A 21,720-nucleotide genomic window follows, 5' to 3' on the forward strand; every position below is an offset into this window, starting at 1 on the left:
GCATCGATTATTATTCCTAGGTATCTAATGATCGAGTTTGAAGCGACCTTGTGATTACCAACCCGCACTGTTCTTCCTGTGATTGGTAATTAAGAACATCTCAGTCTTTTTACCCATCAAGCTTAGTTTACTCATTCGTAGCCATGCTTGATGGTATGAATTGCTTCACTTCCATCAAGTTCTGCGTTCTTGTGATGCTTGGCATATACCACCACCGCTAGAACGTTTGCAAAACTAATAAACGCTAGCTCCTGTGGTACGCCAAGGCCAACACTCCGTCATACATTATGTTCCGAAGCAGAAGTACATCTGCTATCCCAACATATTCTCTCGGCCAACCATCCATCCCGTACTAAAGAACTCAATAGGAAAAATGGCTCTCGATTATCCGAGCTAAGTTAACCAGGGCCACTCAGTTTAGGTAACTTAATCCAACCTCAGTTGGCCAAATTAAAAACATTTCTGGCATCTAGCGGCACCACCGGGCAGCACTTCCTCTATGCACGATTTAAATGTTCTTATAAACCATGTGGGCGTGATTTTACTACTGTCCAGTCCCAGACCCTCGTTTTCCATAATTTGTCCACAGACCTCTTGTAGCTTCCCTCCGGTTTCCCTGGGGCGTCTAGAAAACGTCCTATTTAATGGCTCACTGAGGTCCACTTCCTTCATGTTGTGAAGAAAGAATTGCAATTATTTCGAACAAAAGTCGCGGACACGTCACTTGAGGTGATTTTTACCCACGACTCACTATCTTGTAGGTAGGCACCACAAGTTCGCATTTGCCTCAAGCCATACCTGCCTGAAGTAATACCGCTTACTTTTCCGTATTGCATTCTCAAGGCTACTTCGTAAATGACGGTATCTCTTCTCCAGCTTCCGATGTTCTGGTTTCCTTTCTGCCTCTTGGCAAAGTTTCTTCGCTCGAGAACGCGATAATTTTAACAGTGAGATTTCCTAGTTCCATCAGTAGTTTGGTATGTTGCCATCGCAGCCTTGTAGAATTACAGGCATCAATAACTCGTTGTTACAGATGGCTCATCTTTCCTAGCGCCGTTCCTTTCGAGTCGTGACTTCCTTCTAAAGCTGCCTTGAAAGCTCAACTGGACTAGTCACCCATTCATGTTTTTTCCACTTCTGTTGCGGCTTTAAATTTTGCCCCCTTAGTTTTGACTGTCGAGAAAAATTGCATGTTGATGTAGTGGTCATTCACCCCCAGACCATTCCTCTCGCCAAACAAGGTACTGAGGTAAGTATGATTAACGATCAAGCCTTACCCTCTACCTCGGAAGGTTTCAAGTAGAATTTGGCCCCTGGTGATCGACACTCGACTTCCTCACTCCAAGACCCACGCGTTGATATCACCGGGAATAAATTTAGGGCTATGATCTCTAAGGTCCAGCACCAAGCTGTGCAGCATCTCCTTATATTGCGCTATTGCTGTAGATATGGGCGCCGTTGACTTTTGTCGTTACAAGATTCCGGATTCTTTCTGGTATGGTTTGCCTTCCGCATGAAATCTCGCCTTGGTTCTTGGACCACCTTTTCCACCTGTCCGCGAAAGCTACCCATTGACTTCTGGCTGGTGTTTTTAGCTTCAAAATCAGATCACCCTTTTGCGATACAGTTTACACTACCGTCCAAGTATGCCAGTTCCTGATCAGCTTTTACTTTCCGAAGGATATTGGCATAGGACATATCTCATGTCTTGAAAACAATCATTATTTCCGGTCAGATGTTTTTTTGTCACTTTGCCGATTTTTGTTGTCCACTTTTGTCCATTGCTCTGGTTTACAAACTACCGATTCTTTCCCTTTTGTCGATGATCTGCCAACATTTTCGGGAATTTACTCCGTTCAACATTTTCTCCTCTTTGCCGCTTTCTTTGGCACCACGGGTTTCCTAACAGCGTCCCTACTACGATTATGAGCTGCCTTATGTTAAAGAGTTGTCAACTGCGTTTCACACATGACTAAATCGCTTGATGATTGGGTGTCACTCTCTTTTAGTGCTCTAATAAAGGACAGCCTAATCACCTTGGAATCGGAACCTTCATATTTTGGTGGAAATTCTACCTTCCTCCGATAAACTCACATTTGTTCGTTCTCCTAGTGGGAGAAATGCTGTTCCAGTTTGATGCCTTCTATGTTCGTCTTTTCCAACACCAGCATCAATGTCGATTCGGAAACTATCCCCTTTAAGCTTTGAAATCTTAAGCAGAGAGTCCAGTGTGGATCTCATTTCGACTCCACTATTATCTCTTGTGACATTAGCCAGTAGCCAAGTTTCCCACTACTGAGTCACTGCGGTCGCTAGGTATCGAAGGCCAGGAGCTCGCTTACCGGTCGGTTCTAGATTTTCGAAGTCCTGTACTATAAAAAAACTTCCCTTTTCTCCTTCCTATGTTCCCCATAGCCAATTTTTACTTCTAGTTGGCGTTTGCGTCCACTTACCCGACCTGCTCATGAGGCACGTCGTCTGATGAGTACATGTGCATTCCCATAACGCTTTGCCCAGCATTCCCTTATCCGCACGAAGGGATGTACCTGATAGGCGAACTAAAAACTCCATACAGATACTGGAGTCTAAATGGGTTGTCTTCCACAGGTCCTCTTTTTCGCAACTTAGTCTAGTTAAGACTAGAGAAGCACCTTGCATCCAGGCTACGCCGTACCAGGGTACATCCTAACCCCTGTTCAGGTTTCCTTCTAGCTACCTAGGGAGTCTTTCCTACTGAGCAAGGCAGAACTTTATTTGTCTAATACTTAAAAATTACATTACTCACGAAATGTCTGGAGTATCACCCGTACATAATTCAAAGTATTCTAGCAAGCCCTACAGATTGGATATTTTAATCTAGCATCTGCTTTTTCTAATTGCATAACCTATGTCCCCCTCCAGGGGGAAAATTTGGGATCTGTAAAACTGACAATCTCACCGGAAAATAAAATGTCTTTTATCTATTGCATTTCACATTGCAATTTTAATGCGGTGTGAAAACATCTCTTCCCTCTGATAAAAAAGTCAATGGCAAATACAGATGTATGAACATTTCCATTCCGCACGGATTCCAGCACGACCTTTATACTTTCCATTTGAAACCATATCTAACCTTGTTTATTTTTTCCACAGCTAACAATCTTTTCAAATGTAATACTCAATAAATGGATCAAACATATGTACACGATATCAACAATTATTTCAGGTGCGCAAAAAAAGGTAGAATGAATCACTTCTATAATGTAGAATCACACGAACAATCAGAACAATTTTCTCCATTATTGTTAGTCACAGTTCGAGTTTTTACAATTGGCGACATCTAAAAATGATTCTGGATTATGTAACACGTTAGTATTCCCACGCCAGGTTGCATACCATTGTTTCGTTTGTTATGCAACTATTTTGGATTGTTCAATTGACGCGTATGATGGTAGATTTCCATGTTAGTATTATTGCTCGTTTTGTACAAATAATTATGCGAAATTAGAAGTGCCAAATCGATTGAAATGGAATTTAAGGGACTGAATCTGTAATAGGAGGACTATCAACAGCAGTCTTTCCTTTTCCTTCTCAATTGCACTTTGCTTCAAGTCGGGCCTAGCCGACCAGAATAAATCGAGCAGGGATTGAGTCCTATAATTTTAGAGTCCTAAAAGTGATTTGTTGCCGGCGTCAATTCCCCTTTGTTTTCTTGACTTTCCTGACCGTTTGGTTTTTTTTTTCATTTACTCTTAAATAAATTTCTGTTGCAACTAGCTCTAGCTCATGGAACATTTTCCTGCATCAGGTATGCTCCAACATTGGCATCATTCGCGTTCGGAGCCATCTGAATAGTGGACCCAAAAAGAGTGCACATAAGGGTTTCATTTCCCGGCACATTGCTTGAAATTGTATGGTGTGTAAAAGTCATTGCACTTGTTTCATCTTCTTTGGTACATATGGTTGTCACATGGGATGGGGAACATACACAAGAGAATCATCTAGGAGCGATCACGTAGTCAATCAGAGAGATCAGTGTTTTAGTCGAAATAAGGTTGTGCAGATACAACAAAAAAAAACACTTTCTCCAGAAAAAATAGAAAAAATATTTGAGAGCAACAAGCAATGTATTGGACGCTGGACGTTGGATATCCAGTGTGACGGTGTCCATAACGACAACAAGGGGGAGTAAGAGGGCGCTTCCTTGAAGAACATCGACAGAGACACGAAACAGTTTTGATACACCCACCACACTTCGAACTTTACTTTTCAGATCGTGGTAGGGCAATTGAACCCAGCGCACGAGTTCTTCTGGCACTGAGTGTTGTTGTATAGTATACCAGATGAGTTCGTGTGGTACACGGTCAAACGCTTTCTCTAGATCTAGAAATGCAATGCAAAGAGGCCGTTGCTTCTTACGGTGTTTCTCCAGGAGTAACCACGCAGTGTGTATTGCGTCAGTGGTTTCGCAGTTCTTAAAAAATCCGGCTTGATTCACGGTTATTTCAACGATTTCGAGAATATGGTTCTCAAGAATGCGTTCAAAATTTGAACATTCTGCTGAACTACCTTTCCTTCCTTCCTTTTTCCGTATTGGGACTGTGGTACTCTATTGTCAGTCAGATGGTATTCCTGAATAACCCGATTAAAGAATTCACTAAGCCACAGTGTTGTGTCCCAACTCTTCCTTTTCCAGAGCTAAGACGCGGTGTCCTCAGATTCTGCTTTCTTTGGTTCCCAGTTGGCATTCTTAAAATTTGCAATTGGTGACCGTTTTATCGTCAAGAAACTGGTGGTAGAGGCGTTTCCTTTCACTGACCTTCATTTGAACATCGTCATTCCAAAGCCAAACATCCCGGCTAATGTACCGTTATCTAGCTTGGTGACCCCGAAGGTTGCAGAGGCCGTTTTGCGGATCATGTCTTTAATTTGGTTCCACGATTTTTCCACATTCGTAATGGTTAGTAATCGCCTAAGGGAAATCATTTCTTCTTTTTTCTCACGAAACCGCTACCATTTAATCCGCGACGAGCCAGTGCGTTCCTCACATTCTTTGACACTTTCCTTATTGGCCTAACAAAACGTCATGAATGTCAAATGAATACCGCACACTGCATTGGTGGGCCATCAAATTCGCATCTCATAGCCAGGTTGACACTAAGCAAGCGAACAAGTAGACAGACAGGTAGCTTATCGTTGAAAAAAAAACTGTCATCGGTTTTAACGAAGGACCACTTTCTTTTAATTATTATCGAGAATGCTTAATTTAACAATGCGGTTGTCAAATTGGTTGAGCGCAAGACACTCCATTTTTTTGTCCTGGGTTGGATAAAGTTTGCTACTACCACTAATGCCGTCAGAAAAAGACGAAACATTCCAACAGTACTTCCAAAGCAGTCATTAACTCATGTAGAATGGAGAACCATATGCAGCTAAGAGTTCACCATCAAGGTTAGAACAGCGAAGATAATGGAAAGAAATCGCAGGCGATCCAAGTCAAAAAAGAAACTTTTAACGAAATTTTGCACAATACCGGAGTCAGATGTCTTGACAAGGACAGAGATTCAAGCACAAATTAGACCTTAATTGAGTTGGAAAAAGTTCTAGACGATACTTACAGAAAAGTATCGGTGCGAAATCATCTAACATTAATAAAAAAACAGCAGCAAAAGAGGGTGCGTTTTATGTTGATACATATTTTCCATAGAATTTATGCGGATGTGTGCAAATGCATACACGATTACGGCGGTCTCTATAGAGCATAGGCCTATACCCTACAATTCGCATTGGCGAAGTTACTGAAGAGGGGCAGAACCCCTTAAGCTCTTCCACCGCGATTACCTAACTCTAGCTAGGATCAGGCCACGGACACTGGGAAAACTATTTTTTACTGACCTCAGAGGGATGTCTAGCAATAGGGTGGAAGAAGTGCTTTTCTTCGAGAATGCTATGGGCTGGCTTTGAAGATTTGGGCCCTCTGGACTCATCCTTCCTACTCACACTACAGCAGTCATGGTCTTAGGAATTTGTGGCATCAACATGATGTACGACACAGTTAATTGTGCTCTTCGGAGAGGCCATCGATACTACGTAGTTACTTGGAAACTATTAAGACTAGAAAAACATACGACAGAACGCTGGCAATGGTCATTACTATTACTATGTCAGCGGTATTGGTAAAAAATGCTCACATCAGAAAGAAAAGATGGTTGAAATCTCTCGGCTTCCAACACGTGGCGAACAACTGTATTAGCTCCCGCGAATCATATGGAAATCTTCACTTTATAGAGAGGTAATGAGTAGTATGGAATTCCCATCCTATAGGGTAGTCCTAAATACGTTGCCCAAAAAAGAATCCTCCAAGGGTATTTACCTAACTGCCAAGAATCCCATATGCTTCCATGGACTGGTTTTGAAAGCGAAGTCGGTGTGGCTATCAACTTGGCGAAATGTAAAAATTTCGGCATCCAGGGCTTGCGAAACTCTAGGTATACAGCAAGTGATGGAGCATCCCAAAGGTGACTTTATAAGATATAAGACAAATGATATCTATATGTATTGACTAACATATCAGACACATTAACAGAAAATACAAAACACCACAGCATGACGTTTATTTTCGCATATTCATAGGCAATGCACAGGGAAAGCTAGATCTCACTGGAGCCCTTCTTTCGCTTGAGCATCACCCCAAGAATGTTTAGACGTGAAGAAGTAACCTCTATTGTCAATAATGGTTTTGGCAAACAAGAAAGAGATACAATCAGAGTAATAAGGTTCTGTTTAACAAGTGTATTAACAACATGCTGGTCAATGAAATCACTCACTAAGGTATTGTTGGAGAATACCAATTTTGTTGGAGCAGTTACACCAAAGATCGCCCAATGAACATATCTGACGCGTGTTGCGTCCGTCCTACGAAGTTCATCCTCTCAAAAGTGTAAGCTCAACTGTCGATCAAATGAAGAGATCAAAAATATCTTCAGAGGCCACATTCCAATAATAACTGACACAGAAAGAGTTATCTGATGAGCATGCAACCTCGTGAATTTTATCTCCTTCGATTATGTCATTAAGCGAAATTTCAACTCTAAGCACGTGTTCGGGACAATTAGTCTTTTTGTCCGAGCTAGAGTTATTTAATCACAAAATCAGTTGAGATTTGATTTGTGACGTCCATTCCTGTACAAATCTAAAATGCATCAGGCTTAAGCCACGTGATTTCCATTGATGAGGTCTGAAGAACTGAAGTGCGTGGAGGACTCTATTTTTTCCGCGCTATCTAACAAAACAGCGGGAAAGCGCGTAATAATTAAGTGTTAACGGAGATGATCGAATTGTGACTGACAATAGTCAATCTCGGTATTCCCAATTACAAAATGGGCCATTAAGAAAGCAAATAGGATTGCTTCAAGCGTCTCTGTGGAAAAAGAAAGGAAGTATTTCACTGGGGTACTCATTGCAGCAAGAATGCCAAAATAATTCCTAAGTATCATGATCAATTCATTCTTCCGATGATTTAGATGAAGGATCAAAGAACATTTGGAACATGATATATAATATAATGGTATCTTAGCGTTGCGAGCTCTTAATCAAAATGTTGTCGAAGGTCGACAAAATGGGAAAGGTTATCTGAACGATTTAGTCTGAACTTAATGATATCGACCTAAGGCTTGCACAGTATTAAACCGGTGACAAAAACAAACGTAGTTGCTGAACATATCATCCATTTAAGGCCATCATTAAAATTCCTCGTGGTAATGACCGACTCAAAACAAAGTTTAGGCCGCCTTTTGTGGACGTTTGGCAATCAACCCAAAACTAGTGAATATACTACCAAACATAAGGAACCTAAAACACGACCTTCTTTGCTTTTATAGCAAGCTACCGGCGAGTAACTATAGTGTGCGGTACCAGTGTGGGCACCGGCACTTAGCATCACAGATAGTTGTAGCCAATTCCAAGTTGCGTTCCGACTAATCACATCCAGATTTGTAGCGATCTAATTGAAATATATCAACATATTTTTCTACGTGTGAAGATGCAACGTTCAGCTCTATGTTTGTTGGAATCGGGTCCCAATGGTAGCAGCAGTGAAACAAACCACTTAATCGAGCCAAAATTCAACAGAACCGTATAAGCCACAAACACAGCACTGTGAAAGGCAGCAGAAACTAAAGTCAAACGAATTGTGTGAATATTAGCAGGAGTACATTGAGACCAGACCACGCTCGTGAAGTAGTATCAACATAGTTGTTCCGCAGGAATACTGTAAAGAATACTTGATAGATTTCAGACGCCAGGAGTTTCACAAAAGGACAGGCCAATTTCATTTTTGGGGTTTTATTTTATATAAGGGTTCACTTAGTTGATAGTTTTCGATTGGCTTTTCTGCTAAAACTACCTACCTTAGTCCCATTTCTCAGTGTAGACTGAGATATATTTATCCTGTAAAAGCGTCCTCTTTTTCGAATTTGTGTTGATTTCTGTGTAGTAACTTCAAAATCGTTCAGCTGAAGACGAAATGTAGATAACTAAGGTTATTGTCCAGCTGTTACCAGAAAAAAATCAGAGAAAAACACATTATATCATTTCCAACAGCATTCAATATATGCAAAGGGCTGAAACTGGGAGATCCACTATCGGGTACCCTTTTTCATCTAGCAACACAAATGAAGCCCAAACACAGGACAGGAAAACCCGGGGACGAAACAGAGTGAACGGTTGAACAAATCAACAGGTCAAAAAGTCTCCAAGAGAAAAGAAAGCCCAACTCCTATGAAATTGGAACAGCTGGAAAACTGCTGGCGAAGCGTACGTACCCGCTATTCCAGGGAAATGAAGTGGATCCCATAAAATGGATATGGAAACCTTAAGACAAGTGGCACCTCGGAAAAGAGGATGTTGGAGTAGAGTATGACCGCAGGCTATCACCATCTCTAAACGATATGAAGGGTCATACGAAGGCATTCTAAGGAGGGTAATGGCGGACTCAGAGCTCGCCAGTTTTTAAAATAACATTAGATGATCGCAGAAAGGGGATTTTATGTTGGAGCTCAAGAAATTCAACTGCTGAGAAATTTTTCTTGAAACTTGAAAAACCTTTAAAACATGAAGCCGAGCTGTAGATCATTATAGTTTGCATAGACATATATGAGATCACCACGAAGAATGAGGTAGGGGAGGCCTTAGAAAAGAAGGTGCTATGAAATGCCTACGTACGCAAACTGTTGACAACAGGTACAATAGGGATGGGAAGAGCTATGACCCTTGGCATCGGTCATATCGCGAAGTCATGTGCCAATACGCATGATAGGTAGAAGTAATACAGAGGCGCGGAGGGGATAGTCATTTCAACAAGGACTGTAGAGCAGACCTAAATTGCATGTTGTGCAAAGAGTAGAAGGGTGTCGGCCATTGCCACATTGCAGGTAGCAGCAAGTGCCTGGAGTTCAGGAGAATTTTTAACGCAAATTGCAAATGAGGTTGGTACAAATGAACCTCAACTACTGCGAGGCGATGGTGGACTTACTCTTGGAAACCTTCCCGAGAAACATATTGACGTGACCATAATTAATGAGACATATTGAAATCACGGCGGTAGCATTTGGGTCAAAAATCGAACAGATTGAGCAGCGCTATAGGTTTGCGTAAAGCAACCCTTCGAGTATAATAATGTAGTTTCTGAAAGGCAGACTTGTGTTTGGCTTTTGAACGGGGGTTTTAAGGCGTTTGGTCTTCAATGGGGTATCTGACAGCGAATGTCAGGTGGGTGCATGTGAATCTTTTGTTTTCGCATAGATGACTGTGGCTTCGCGCGCAAATTGCTTTGTCATGTGGCAAGGATTTTCGGATGAAATATTTTGGGTAAAGTTCCACAACAAAGTTTAGTATCTTTTGACAAGTATGCAGTTTTGAGCCTGACAGCATGCGTAGCAATCCATCAAGTTTCGGATTTCTACTAAAGCAAACTCCAGCGAATTCGCATCGAATACTTCGCGAATCGCACTGTAGAGTTTGGTCTCACAGTTTTCCAGTTGGCGATTTTGCTCTTGATGGCTTCACTAACAACAGTATTTTCAGGTTCCTAAGCAAATCCTCATTACGAATAAATCGAAGAGCGTCTTCTATGTAAGCACTTTGTTTTGAAACATTTGTATTACCTTTGATCGTTTGACACAGCCCTAGAGCTAGATTCCGTACTTTTGCAAGGGCCTTAGGGTCTGTTTGTAAATTAGCAACTTGTGGTCGACGGTGAGTTGGGAATTTCTCCCCAACAGCTAGTATATCTATCTGTATCTGGCATGTAAGTCGTCCTTCTCACACAAAATGATCAACTTGAACCAATCTTTGGCCGGTAAACAGCCACAATGGGCAACAAGACACGAAAAAGTAATTCTTTTGCATGGTAATGCATCACCATATATGATTAATCCCGTCGAAGATCAGTTGGCAGCTCTTACTTGAGATGCACCACCACAGTGGTGTACATCCAGAGAACCATCCTCGGGCGGAGACCCCGTTTCTTTGCAAAGCTTCTCTTGCAGGCATAGAAGGCTACACAGGCCTTCTTAACCCCGTTTTGGTTGGGTTTATGCCGAGTCCACAATGCTAATTCCATGATGCCGGTCATAATGGACGGAAACAATCCTTGACACTAATATCACCAAGTCGTCGGCATACGCCACTCACTACCTTCACCCCACTGCTGTCCAATGTTCATAAAATTTCGTAACCAGAGCACCGGAGAGATGGCGCCACCCTGAGGCGTGCCTCATACACATAGAGCATACTTGCGAAAAAGTATCCACCACGAGTATGGCTACGGCAAACATGATGCCGAACCAAGCAAGACCGCAGCATACTTTTGCAGACTGCTCATAGCTAGGGTGGTGAGTTCTATCTTGCTGTATGCAGTCCCAGTTTGAGGAAAAACGCTGCATGTTTTAGGCAATGCAGATAAACTCAGCGCAGTCTAGAGGAGAACAGTCTTAAGGGTGTGTTCTGCTTTCAGGATCGTCTGAGATGATGCAGAATTTGTTATCTCGGGAATGATCTCGATTGACATCGTGGCAGACAAGATAATGAACACATATAACATCAGGTGCATCTCTCCCTTATCGCAGGTGAAAAAAGCTGAAAGGGAGAGATCCATCAGCAAATTGCAACCGCGATGTGACAAATCTGAAAAGGATTCTTGGGTAGGTTGATAACTTCCATCGGGGAGGGAAAGCATGGGGAGATCAATTATAATCTCATCCAGTTTCTCACCGACAATGCAGGATATCGTCAATACCTGTAGAGGTTTAAATTGGTCATCTCACCTGATTGTCCAAACTGCGACAGGGTCCCAGAGGGCCCAGTGCGAATTCTTCCAATGTCTTAGGTTCGTGGAAGAAAGGAGGAGCCTAAAGGAAACTCTAGGTGAAGTGCTGTCATCAGGAGGTTTTGTCCGGAAAATAGTAACTTGCCAGGAGGATTGAGGTGCGATCAACTCCATGATCCATGATGAAGTGAGGAAGGCGCGGTTACGAATCCCGCGGGTAGGTGTTTAAGATTTCCACCTTCTTAAAAAACAAAACAAAACAATTCGAGAAACCGGAAGCTGGGCGCTTCAGGTACGAAAGGTTTTGTTTGCTTCTTCTGTGAGTATATTCGAGTGTAGAACTATCCCATTTGTACGTAGCTCGTTATGTATATGCATTTAGCATGTCAGAGTTAGTACTTCGGGTTGTAAATTTACACGACAAATTTGAGCTACTGTAACTTTGTCAATAATAGTATGATTTTGATCAAACTTGGGGATAATATGCTTCATATTATACTTTATCCTACTACCAACTTTTATAACTCTGAGATAAGGGCATAAGGGGAGTTTTACCCAATTTTCCCAAAAATATGGTGATATACTATTATTAACTTAATTTGAACAGATATCGATATGGAGAGTATTTTGAGGCCTGAGCACCATATAAGGGCAGCTTCATGAACTTTTTTCAGATTTTTCGGTTGGGTAGTTTCTGAGAATAGGTCCGTTAAAGAAATCGTCACTCTCCCCCCCTCCCACTCCCCGCCTTTTTAAGGAATCTTAACACTAAGACCTTCCCAAAAGTGCTAATGGAGACCTTTCATTTGATACCCCACATGTATGGGAACCCCCCCTAAATCTCAACGTAGAAGAATATCACTCACTGCATGTCTGGGCGTCTACAGTTCCCACCTTCTCACCAAATTTCGGGACAATCGGTATAGCCCTTTCTGAGAAAAATGCGTGTGACCGACAGACAGACAGACATGCAGTTTATTAGAAGCTTTCGCGCAGATGGACATAGTTTTGGCTAATAACGGTGCTGCAAAAACCTGATAGAATAGGGGTTGGGCTCCGTTGTAAACCTGACCTTTGTCAGCCCTTCGCTGGCGCGTGGAATGTCCTGGTGCGTCAGCGAACGCTACACTCACAGCAATCACCAGGCAATCTTCTTTGAGACAAGTGTTGAACCACAGGATCTATCATGCCCGAAACCGAAAAAGATTTCAGGCTGGTCTGCAAAATCTTTGGATGAGCAGACCTTCATAGTGGTGTGGTTAGATCAACCTGATAAAGCAGGCGCCTCCACGGAAGGAGCCGTCCATCTGGCTCACTGCATCGCCAAAGCATGTGACCCGTCCATGCCTAGGAGGCGTTCATTCCCCTGTAGAAGACCAAACTACTGGTTGAATGATGAACTGATCGGTCTTTGATCAGCCTGCCACCGAGCCAGAATAACGGCTCAGAGGGCGGTAGATAGAGTTGATCAGGGGCAGAAAGAGTGTGCCTATAAGGCAGCCCGCAAAACCCTCAAGCTCGCCATCCACGGAAGCAAGACGAAATACTTTAAGGAGCTCTGCTCAGGAGCAGACGTAAACCCGTGGGGCAGAGCTTATGGAATCGTGATGGGACGATTCAGAGGCCTTTCATCTCCGCAGATTACATGTCCCACCCTCTTGCTGAAAATCATCCAGAGGTTATTCCCCCAGCAAGAGGAGAGCGCCGACACATTTCAGCCACCTCTGAATGTGACGACCAGTCACCAGAGACGAGCTGCTGGAGATCTGCGGTAGAATAGGAGACAATAAAGCACCGGACTTGGATGGAGTACCGAATAAGGCCCTTAAGCTTGCCGTGAAATCCAGGCCGGACTTGTTCGCTGAGTTTTTCGAAACGTGCATATCCGGGGAATATTTTGCAGCGACATGGAAACGACAGAAGTTGGCACTTCTGCCTAAGCCTGGTAAACCTCCAGGTGAACAATCGTCATACCGACCGATATGTCTTTTGGACACGGTGGGGAAAATGTTAGAGCGGGTAATCTATAATAGATTACTCCCGGTTGTTGAGAGCCAAGGCGGCCTTTCAGATCGACAATATGGGTTCCGTAAAGCCAGATCAACCATTGACGCCATCAATTTGGTTACTGCCTTGGCCGAAGATGCAATCCACGGAAAGGGTGGTACCAGCAAATATTGCGTGGTAGTAACCCTGGACGTGAAAAGTGCATCCAATTCGGCCAATTGGAATCTAATACGAAAATCTCTAGCAAAGGTTGGTATTCCCGCCTATCTCGCTGCTATCATCGATAGTTACTTAACTGAAAGGAGGCTCTGGTATGACACCGATGACGGACCCCAGGAGTACGTTGATTCCGCGGGTGTCCCACAGGGCTCCGTATTGGGCCCACTACTGTGGAACATTATGTACAACGATGTACTTAATCTTCCCCTTCCAGAGACTCTAGGAGAGGAAATCTGGTGCCGACAATGGTAGCATTGGGGTGCAGTCAACTCCATGATCTCATCTATCCAAACCAAACTGCCAAAGGCAGAGGAGAGGAGAAAAGCGCGCTCACGTGCACCGCATATAGTAGAAAGGTGGCTAAGCTAGAATGAGCTGAAGGTCAAAAAGTGTATATTGGTCAGACTAAAAGTCTAGTGACCGCAAGAATTGAGGAACACATAAGAGAGTACACCAAATGAAGAAGAACTTCTTGAGAATAACTTATGATCGCGAAAAATCCTATCTCCTACACTCATTGTTGCAGCACTGAGGATGATAGTTAAAATGAATAAATTTTGTATCTCACCTCCCCCATATATCAAACGATCGATGACATACATTCCATAATTTACATAAACGCTCCTTCTAGGTTCGAGGACTCACGCGAGTATCCGTTCCATTCACATTTTATTAAAATGTTTGCACTTTTAATTATAACAAATTCTAGTCCCTCCATGATCACGTAGAGTGGACATGATCATTACCTCCCATTTATGAAAAAGATATATCAATCTATTGAGAGGAAACGTGGTCCGCACAATTCTCTTTAATTCGTACTTAACATTTCCTAGGCGACAAGTGCACAATAGCATGCCAAACTGATCGGATATGATAAACAATAAACCCGAATTGAATCAAATTGAGGCAATCATCGCACCTGCTCGACATCATGGCTGCTAAGCGTGAAATAAAAACAAATTATGTTTTATTTGAAAACAAAAATTCCAATAAGACTCAAAAGTTTAAAATTTTTTTAATAAAAAAAATCAAGCAAAAGTACAATACCCACTGCCAATGCTGTAATATTTACTGCTATCGTACAGAGATAGTGTGCAAGCAGCTTCGTAACGTATCTAGGTAGGTATATTATCGCGCAAATACTCAGTGGGATTTTAGTTAATAAAGTATCGGGGTTTTGCGCACAGATCTGCAAACGACGAGCGGCTTGAATTTTAATAATTTTAGTTTAGTCTTTGATTTTCGTCCCCATTCCGTCCATCGAGACTTGGCTTTAAGTGTTTTTTCTTAGCAGATTTTATTTAAAAATTTTAAATTTGTTTGTGAGGTGGAAGAAAGGTTGTGATCGCGTCAATTTATACCCCCCAAGTCGGTCGTTTGCGGATAGTAATTAATTTGCAACCGGGCTTCCCCTAGAGTCAAGAAAATTATAAAGAAAAACCATTAACTGTATGATTTGTTCGTCACGTAAGTTGCTGATGTTGTGTTAGACGTGTTATGAGTTAGTTGAATTTACGTTGAATATTTGATAAGTGCAAAGTGATTAGTTTAAAGCTGTACATGCTCGAAGAAAACAGGTCCTGTCTCTGTAAGTTACCAACCTTTTACATAGATAGACCCGCTCAACCTGAAACTTAACATCATACTATTCCGGGAACTGATGAAACATTTCCCACCTTCTATCAAAATGACTAAGTTACAATCTCCATTTGTCTTTGTAATACTTTAATACTCTCTAAGAACGGGTTCTCGACTTTCATGGGGTATTTGTCTCCCCACTGTGCTGTAAATCCTACTGTTCTGAACGTGCTCCTTCTTCCATATGAAGCCCATAAGTTATGAGGATCTTGTGAAAGTATGCGAAAGTGTATTCCTAATCCCGGAATCCTTAGAAATGTTTCTAATTTTATGATGAGATAAAGTGAATTGTGTCCTCACGATGGTTTCAGAGGCTGACAGAAGGTCTTCGTTTAATGGAATCTTTTGATTTATTTCGAAAAAAAAAGGAACACTTTCATCAATGAAGTCACCTGTTTGTATCTTGTATCTTAATTGAATACACTTGTATACATAGATCGTATATATCTCAGATATGCATACGTATATGTGAATTTTGATTTCAAGCTATAAAAAGTGAAAATGGTTTTCAATTTCTAAGAAATTGATTAAGTGAATTTGAAAAGATTTTCAAATAAAGCTGAATCTGTTACCGGTGGCAATTGAGAGCCCGTTCCTCTTTGGTTAGAATTTTGGTTGTATGGTCTTCGGGTAGCTACTTACTCTGCTTCTGTAAGCTTCTCATTTGTTTAGCGTTTATTGTTATGATAAAAAATTGGTAATAAAATAGGATATGAGTGTTATGTAAAATAATATGAAGAGAAAAGTAAACATATCGAGGATTTATACTTCAAAATAAAGTGAATATTTCCCTTTCTTTATTGCACAGCATTTCTCTCCTTTACAAATGGCGCCCAATGTAGGGTTGAACATTCCTTAGGTTATTCCAGCCAAAAACTTCGTGACTTCGTTTAAGTTTCCTAAATATATATGACGATAAAGGCCGAAATTGGAAGCCCATCCCCTCCAAGGGAAGCTTGGGGCTTCCCTCCTCTTCAAACTCAATGAAAATTCGTAGCGGATCCCTCCTTCCTGTAACAAAGTATGACCTTGAGGGGATCTTTTGTAACCATCAGCTGGAATTCGCAGTCCTACTCCATGAGGCAGGGAGGATTGGAAGGAGACAATCCCCCCCTTTCTAATACCGTTTAAGAATTGCAATCACTACCCTTAAACAGCCATGACGCCACAAAGCCTTATGTCAATTTCATGAGGCTTAATATCGAATGCTGCCCCCGAAGAGGGAAGGGCCGATATGAAGGAAGAAGCAGTAGGTCAGTTCTCTCTAATGCGTTGAAAAATCATGGCGCACACCACCTCCCCTTGAAAAGTTATCGCGCTGCAAATAGAGATTATATTGATATAGGATTTTGATTAGAAGAAGGTCCCGCCATTTTACCCCCGCTAAAGGCAGCCACAAATCCTTAGAAAGTTACGGCGCTATGAAAAGAAGCTACTTTATTATCACTAATAAATTTATTGGTGAGGCTATCAATGTTCCGTTGTGCAAAGGGGGGGGGGGAGGGGGTAGAATTGGAAAAGGGTCCTTTTCGGGGCGCCTTAACCTGTCCATGGGAGTTGGCCGCCATAATCCTTTAACGGTGTAAAAAAAAGGGTGGCTTTTTCTCCCTCTTATATATCCTCTATATCCTCTTCTTGGGAGGGTTTAACAAATTAAACTTTGCCATGATGATATTAAAATACTACCCCCTCCCCCCACATTTGAAACATCGTAGTTTTTTTGAGGGCCCCTACTTTCCGACGCTGTTTGAGAAGGAGAAATTACCACATCGTCCTCCTCTCCCTACGGGTCTTCGAGTTAGAATTAAAAATTAAAACTGAAACGATTTTAAAAAATTTCATCGAGGTTGAAGAGGCAACCTCTCTCCCCCTCCCTTCGGGGATGGGATTAAAAGTTCAACCGGTACCGAAATGACCTTATTTTTTCAAAGCTGTTCCTGGCCCAGCTTCACGTCATTTCCATCCTTTAAATTTCGCCATAAATCAACTGTTCTTATACCTCATTCCAAAATCAACTAGTAGGGTAGAAATGCCCCTGTGTTTTCTTCATTAAAATACTTTAAAAGTTTTTTGTGTTAGTATTTGCTCTGAGACCTGTGACTTGTGAATTATTGTCTTCCCAGCAGTCACGGGAAATTTGTGGTTATATGGTATTGCCCATACTTATGCGCTATGGTATCCATTTTTGTAACATTTAGACCTCTTCTTATTTGCCTCAGTGAGGAAACAAATGCAAATGAACTATCGATGAGTCTCCTTTTTCTTCAGCCTTTGTCCCGTTCACAAGCGGGGTCGACTCGTCGTGATCGGTTTCGTCATTTGGCTCTATCGAATGCCCGATTTGAGTGTAATTTCGAGGCTTTTAAATCCCCATTCAGCGCATCTAGCCACCGTTGTTTCGGCCTGCCTTTTGGTCGTTTACCATCGACTGCGATGTTTAGACCAATTTAGGGAAGTGAATTCTCGTTAGCGCGTGACCATACCACCGAAGACGCCTCCCTTGCAATTTTTCCACAATCGATGCAACCCCATTATGATCGCGGATATCATTATTTCGGATGTGATCAAAACGTGTTACGCCACTAGTCCAACGCAACATCTTCGTCTCCATTACCGCAAGACACTGCTCATTGTCTTTTATAGTCGGCTAACACTTAGAACCATAGAGAGCAACAGGACGAACGACATTGCGGTAAATTTTAGATTTGGGACGTTCATTGATACATCGATCACAAAGGACACCAGTTGTGAAACGCCCGTGTGACGGTGCCCAAAAATAACAACAACCATCAACCATATTCACGTTAATGTCCTTTTAAGATGTTATTTTAAATTTCCATTTAGCTCCATAATTCGAATGATTATTCTGACCCATCACGAGAGGAACCTTGTTCTATAGCAATCTAACCCTACAATAAGAATACATCAATTGGTGTCGATTTTCAAGATATGTGGCATTGATATAGTTCCACCACAACTTGATACCGCCGCTCTCATATATTTCCTAAGGATATTATGAGTCAACTGTTTCAAGTTAGAAGTGAAGTCCACGAAATATATTGAGGGAAGCATTCGGCGCTAAATTCAAGACCCACCGACATCAAGCGAATATCTATGCCCGTAGGGGTAGTACTGAATCCACATTGAAACTTAGATTTAAGCCCCAGATGGTAGATGTTACTTCTGATGTCTGTCAAGATGTTGTTCTAGACTCAAAGGCAAAGAGATCTTTTCTCCGCAAATTTTATAGTCTGTTGTCTGTAAATTTTTAATTTGCTGATAATGTCATCTCGAATGTTTATGGCTTTTTATTTTTATTTTCCTTTCAACATTTCTCTAATCCGTTGTCATTTGGAATTCCCTTAGTTCGGGTTATCAATGTGGGTCAACCAAATATAAATGAAATTTTTGCAATATTTCTTCTGACAATGATATAATTTCGAAATATTTGATTTGAAATACATTTTCGCTACGTTTTGGTTGTTTTCTGATTCCATATCGTACAAAAACGAAAGTCGAAACTCTATCCAATTGCGCACAAAGAACTCTTCGTTGCTACTGTATTTGGACCTCCTAGATTTTGCTTTGTTAATCACATGGTTTCCCTTACACTCTACTACCAAACATTCTGTCCTTCATTCCCTCATTTACAAATAGGCCCCGGATTTTCATTCAAAGCGTTCTTGTGCTTCTGACTAAGCAGTTTCTCCATTTTACGGTGTCTGGCCGCTATTTTCGGTAAAGATTACTAACTCCTAAGACCGTGACTGCTGTTGTGGAACAAGGGGGTAGAGTCCAGTCGGTTCGGATCTGTAGAGCTAGCCCGTAGCATCCACGCAGGAAAGCAGCTCTCCTAACCTGCAGCTAAAAATCTCACTGAGTCCCTCAAAAAATGGTTTTCCCAGTGTCCGTAGCCTGACTCTAGCTAGAGCTGGGCAACCGCGATCGTTTCCCCCCTTCTCCGCAGCTTCGGCAATGCAAATTGTAGGGTTTGCCGAGCCTGGCATCAGTGTCCCGTGTAGACCACCGTAATCTTGAACGTATTTAGATGCGTCTGGCACAGGAGCTCTCGTTATCGGGCTATGTTATAAGCGGGTCAAATCCTCCTTGGCAAAGCTGGTAAGCCTTCGTCATCTAAGACCCGCGGCCGCTAGGTAGTGTGAGTAGACTTCGCTCTTGATAGCCGCCAGCGAGACACCAACTGTACCCACCGAAGGGCTGCCAAGAGCAAAGGCCGGCCCGGTCAATCCGTCAACTCGCTCATTCCCCTCTATGTTCCTATGCCCGGGAACCCAGAGGAAGGTGACTTTGAGCGAGCCGCCCAGACTGTCCAGCACGTCTCTGCACTGGCCCACCAGCCTGGAAGATGTCGCCGCTGAGTACAAGGCCTTGATGGCCGCTTGGCTATCGATCAGAATGGCTATGTTACGCTTGGGGCTCGGATCACGCTAAAGCCATCGACAGAATTCCAGTATCCCCAATAATTCCGCTTGCAATACACTGGAGACCATACGACTCGGATACACTGTGAGAATTCGAGAAAACCCCGACCTGAAACCCACCAAGCATGCGGAAGAAGTTCCCTTACAGGAGCTCCGACATGCTTTGTCCTACTCGCCCCAGTGTAATTCGCGTGCTTCAATGCACTCCAACTGTGCAACTCATTTGCCAAAGCCTTGGTTGGTTTCTGGTAAGTTATCCCTGTGACATTTTACCAGCCTTGGATGAAATACCTTCTTTTCTAACTTTCATGTTAGTATTTCTGTGGGAGGGACCAGATCCATTGAGATCTCTCTCGCTCCTATACCCAGGAGATACCGTAAACGTAGACCTTGATTGCAGAACAATTCACGGCGCTGACTATAATTGGAGTGTACTTGTTTCCGCTGGCAAAAGAGTATGTTCCATCCAGTGTGGGTCTCACCATAGTTACTAGCTTGTCCCCACCTTTCGCTGATGGAGTATTTACGCACCCACAAAACCAACTTCCAGGGACTCATTAATTTATGAGAATGAGAAGGTAACACCCATCTCCTGTGACCTAATTTTCGAACCAAATAAACTTAACTTATATATTTTTTTTTATTTTCTTAAGTTATTAACTCATATTTTGCATCCTTCCACTATCAGTAGAATATATCAATTCCAATACCTAATTACTCAATGCGATGGGTTTGTCATATTGCCTATTTTCCTGTTTCAATCTTAGTCAATAAATTTCTCTAAAAAATTATCTTCTAAACAAAAACACTCTTAAATTCGAATCATCACAATTGAAAAAATAATTATTTTCCATTTTTCAGATATTTTGAAATAATTGACAAATAAAAGGACTTTTATAGGTAAGTAAGCTGAATTATCATAACTAATAAAACTACTCCCTATTTTTGGCGGTATATGTCCAATTTTTCTACATATGTATCTCCTTCTACCATCTACCCCAAAGCCCCGCCCAAACGCAGGCACGTGTGGTATTCTCACTTACTAAAAACAATCCCCGGTCTCTCCAATCTCAGCCCCGCTGGTATTACTTCGCGGGGTAAGTTTGCCCTTGGGCACTCGTCCTCCTCCTATTTGCGGCTTTCCTCCTTCTTTGTCCCTTCAGCAACTCCTCCTGCATTTGCATGATTGCGGAGTAAACCGTAAGCCACTTCTCCTCGGACTTCAGCATCTCCGCAACCAAGCTCTCCGGGGTCACGCTCCTGCCCAGCACCTGGTTTAAGCTCCTCCTCTCCATCGTAAATCTTGGGCAGTGAAACATCACATGCTCTGGATACTCCGGTATGTCATCGCATCTGAGATAATTCGGAGAATCATCTAACCCAAAGTGATGCAGATACTGCCTGTAGCAACTACCGTGTCCCGTAGGAAACTGGGTCATGTAGTAGTTGGTTTCCCCATGTTTTCGTTCAAGCCACACCCTAATGTTGGGAATAAGCCTGTGCGTCCACCGATCCTTCGTAGACTCGTCCCATCTGCGTTGGCAGAGATCATGCGACTCTGACCTTGCCCGATTTCTGCGTTCTGTACGTCTCCGTACGTCTTGCATGGTACAGAACGCTCATTTCTTTAGCCAGAATGTCGACAGGGGTCATACCTGCCACCACCAATACTGCCTCATCTGATGTAGTTCTAAAAGCATAGCAAACCCTCAAAATCATCAGCCGGTAAACCGAGTTCACCTGCTCCCGTCTCTGAGAGTTTTCAAGTGCCTCTGCCCACACAGGCGACGTGTAAAACAGGATGGAACGCACCAGTCCGGCTAGCACCAACCTCCGGCAGTGTTTCGGCCCACCAATATTCGGCAACATTTTTGCAAGTGCCGTAGTGGCACTGGCTGCCTTTTGGCATGCGTATTCTCAGTGCTCCCTAAAGCTCAATTTGGTGTCAATATACACGCATATCTCCGGATGTGCATGTGCATGCCCATGACACATTCGCCGAGCATTCCCTTATCCGCACGAAGGGACGCACCTGATGGGAGAGGATACATACCTATATAGGAATGTATCTGTCACCCATAAGTACGTGCAACTAAATCGAAAGGCTAT

The 21,720-nt window shown here is 42.5% G+C and overlaps 1 protein-coding gene across 8 annotated transcripts in view; it reads left to right on the forward strand.

Annotated features, from left to right (window-relative positions):
* LOC119650309 (facilitated trehalose transporter Tret1) overlaps positions 1 to 21,720 on the forward strand; it is a 214,357-nt gene that overhangs the window by 77,505 nt on the left and 115,132 nt on the right. For 4 of the 8 annotated variants that reach the window (XM_038052962.1, XM_038052957.1, XM_038052964.1 and 1 more), the window contains exon 3: positions 20,473 to 20,511. The gene's annotated coding sequence lies outside the window, so the exon portion shown is untranslated. Of the gene's footprint in view, positions 1 to 14,690; positions 15,120 to 20,472; positions 20,512 to 21,720 lie in introns of those variants that run through there. The other 4 variants (XM_038052961.1, XM_038052958.1, XM_038052965.1 and 1 more) reach the window with 2 other exon arrangements.

The sequence above is a fragment of the Hermetia illucens genome, chromosome 2 (assembly GCF_905115235.1).
Source record: "Hermetia illucens chromosome 2, iHerIll2.2.curated.20191125, whole genome shotgun sequence".
NCBI lineage: Eukaryota > Metazoa > Arthropoda > Insecta > Diptera > Stratiomyidae > Hermetia > Hermetia illucens.